The sequence below is a fragment of the Elephantulus edwardii genome, unplaced genomic scaffold (genome assembly GCF_000299155.1).
Source record: "Elephantulus edwardii isolate Elephantulus edwardi_28Jun2011 unplaced genomic scaffold, EleEdw1.0 scaffold00165, whole genome shotgun sequence".
NCBI lineage: Eukaryota > Metazoa > Chordata > Mammalia > Macroscelidea > Macroscelididae > Elephantulus > Elephantulus edwardii.
In genome coordinates, this window is record NW_006399915.1 from 1,206,965 (window position 1) to 1,210,099 (window position 3,135).

At 35.4% G+C, this 3,135-nt stretch overlaps 1 protein-coding gene across 1 annotated transcript in view; it reads right to left on the minus strand.

Moving 5' to 3' along the window:
- MORC1 (MORC family CW-type zinc finger 1) overlaps window positions 1-3,135 on the minus strand; it is a 255,866-nt gene that overhangs the window by 235,785 nt on the left and 16,946 nt on the right. The gene's annotated exons all lie outside the window — the stretch shown is intronic.

Below are 3,135 nucleotides of genomic sequence, written 5' to 3' on the forward strand. Positions count from 1 at the left end.
ATTAGCACGAGCAAGTGTTCTGGGATTCCCATTCTTCTCAGAGTCAGCCACAGTTACAAAATAGATTTCAGTGTTAAAACTATCACAAAGGACAAGGAAGGACACTATATAATGTTTAAAGGGTAAAAAGAACAAGAGGACATAACTGTAATTAATAACTATGCACCAAGTGACAGACTTCCAAAATATAAAAAGCAAATGTTTACGGAACTTTAAAAAAAGAGAGACACCACTATTATAGCAGTAGGAGTCTTTAATATACTATCCTTAATAAAAGACAACACTGCCAGAAAGAAATTAAACAAAGATGATGAAGAATTAAACCAGACTATCAACTAAATCAATTTCAAAGATATGTACAGATTAATGCACTCCAAAAAAGATCAGTATATATTCTTCTCCTGCATGCACAGAACATTCTCAAGAATATATTTTAGGTCACAACGTCAACCTCAATAAATTAAAAACACAGAAATAATATAACCATTTTCTCAGTATCACAGTACTATAAAATTAGAAATCAATGATAAGAGGATAAAGGATAAAAAAAAAAACCCAAAACACCTGAAAGCTGAACAATGCCCTGCTTAAACATGAGTGATAGTAGAAGAAATAAAAAAGTTTCTGGAACAAATAAGGATGAAAACACAACTTACCAAAACCTTTGAAATACAGCAAATGCAGTACTTTGTGGACAATTCATAACAATAAGCAAACACATCCAAAGGAAAGAAAAAAGGATAATTAATTATTTAACCCAACATCTCAAACAGATACAAAAATAATAGTAAAAAAACTCCTGAAAAATCTCTAAAAGAAAGGAAATTATAAAGATTAGGGCAGAAATAAATGCAATAGAAAATGGAAAAATAATTTAACTATCAACAAGACTAGGAGTTGAGGTGGTTCTTTGAAAAGGTCAAATTGACAAAACCACTAGTAAAGCTAACAAAGGAAAAGAAAGAAAAGACACAGACATTCTGAACAAGAAATGAAAAGGGCAATGCCATAACACAACCAACTGAAATAAAAAAGCTAACAATAGAATATCAAGAAAAATTATACTCAAACAAATATGAAAAGGTAGGAAACCAGTTTAGAAGCCCTAATGTACAGTATGAACAGTCTCCAAGCATAATGAAAAGCCTACAACCAGGAGAGAATGAAATGGATGAACAGGGCCGTCTAAGAATCAAATCTCTTTGCATATCAAAAAAACTTCTAGTACTGGGTAACAAAGAAACCCATAGACAAGAAGACAAACCATTTGGCAATAACATATCTGATAAGAGACTTATATCTAAAACGTATAGAATACTCCAGCACCTCAAAAATAAAAAGCTAACACACCAATCACAAAATGGGCACAGTATATGAATAGACACTTCACCAAAGAATGATGGCAAACAAACAAACACATGAAGAAATGTTCAAAATCTCTAGCTCTAAGAGAGATGCAAATCAAAACAACAATGAGATGTCATCTCTGTCCAGCAAGAATAACAAAGTCCAATAGGGCAGCAAACAACATGCTGGCAAGGTTGTGGCAAGACTGGAACTCTTATTCACTGCTGGTGGGAATATAAAATGGTACAGCCAGTATGGAAAGCGGTCTGGAACTTTCTCAAAATGTTGGAAATAGACATACCATTTGACTCAGAAACTACTGGAAATACACCCTAGAGAAACCAGAAATTCAACTCAAACATATATATGCACTTGGAGACAAGGATTCTGAGGCTTCTTCTGACATAATGTGGACATGTTGCAAGAGAGGGACCAGTCCTTGGAGAGGGACTTCATGCTTGGAAGGGTAAAGGGATGGAGAAAGACAGGGAGACCATGGATGAGATGGATTGATATAGTGATAGTGAGTGAGGTAATGAGGGTGTGTCAGAAACAGTAAAGTTGGCACAGGATAGAGCAGATTTCAGAGTTATAGTACATAGGGTCACTATGAGTTGTAAGTGACTCAACAGCACATAAAAACAACATAAAAGAACTGAAGGAATTGTGGGCTTTTGAATATGCCTACTTCTAGAAACAGAAATCATTCTCCTAGACCAAAAGACATGAATGTCTCTTCCAGTTGGAATACCTGAATATATGCTTTAGAATGGACAGGGACAACCTGTATCAGTTTGGCGGAAGACCTATTACAGTTCAGTAACTGCTGATGTGAAGAGTAGAAAGGCTACCAGATTATACCCTGCTTGTCGGAACCTAACTGAACATTCTATCATGTTCTTAATATTTTTCTGCATTAGATGTACCATCACTTGTCAGTTTGTTGTACTACAGCATATTGCGTGTGGCAACAAAAACAAATTTTAGGTGAGGGCATAACTACTGACACACAACAACAGCTATCATTTATTATTCAATACGTTTGATAGTATGTGTTATATATTAACAGGCATTGTCTGTTTAACATTTACAGAAAACTTTCAATTATTATCAAGATTTGGCAAATAAGGAAACTTAAGACGTTATCTAGCTTGTAAAAAAGCTCACAACCTGTAAATGAAGACAGCCAGAATTATCAGAGACTGAATTCCATGCATTCATCACTAAACTAGTGAATGTGGGCACTGAATAGGACAGTCCCTGCCCTCAGAGTCTTTGTGTCCTGGTTGTAGAGACATTTCTACAATGTAATACATACGCTACCATGAGCCAGAATTAACTGGATGACAATGGATTATGATAGACAAATACATAAGAGCATTTTGGAGAATATTAAGTTAAGAAATCAAGGGTAATGAGATAGAAAATAATATGGAGCTTAGATTGCAGGTAAGGGTGTTCAGGGAAAAACCTACTTGAGAAGTAGATGCTGGAGGTTAGAGTAAAATAATGAAAGCATTGGAGAAGTTTTTGATGCGCATAGGGATTTTATTTTTAGAGGGTGCCATTCATCTATTTTAGTCTTTCCTGGTTGTAGCATTTTCATTACTGTTAGAAGTCACAGATTAGGGCTTCTAGAGTTGTTCCAAGTCTTTCTCTGATGAACTTGATAGTGTTTGATCTTACAGCTGGGTCCCTGATCCACCTTGAGTTGGTTTCTGTGAATGGTGTGAGGTATGGTTCTTGTTTACATTCTCTGCAGATGGCTTTCAAATTTTGCCCAGCACC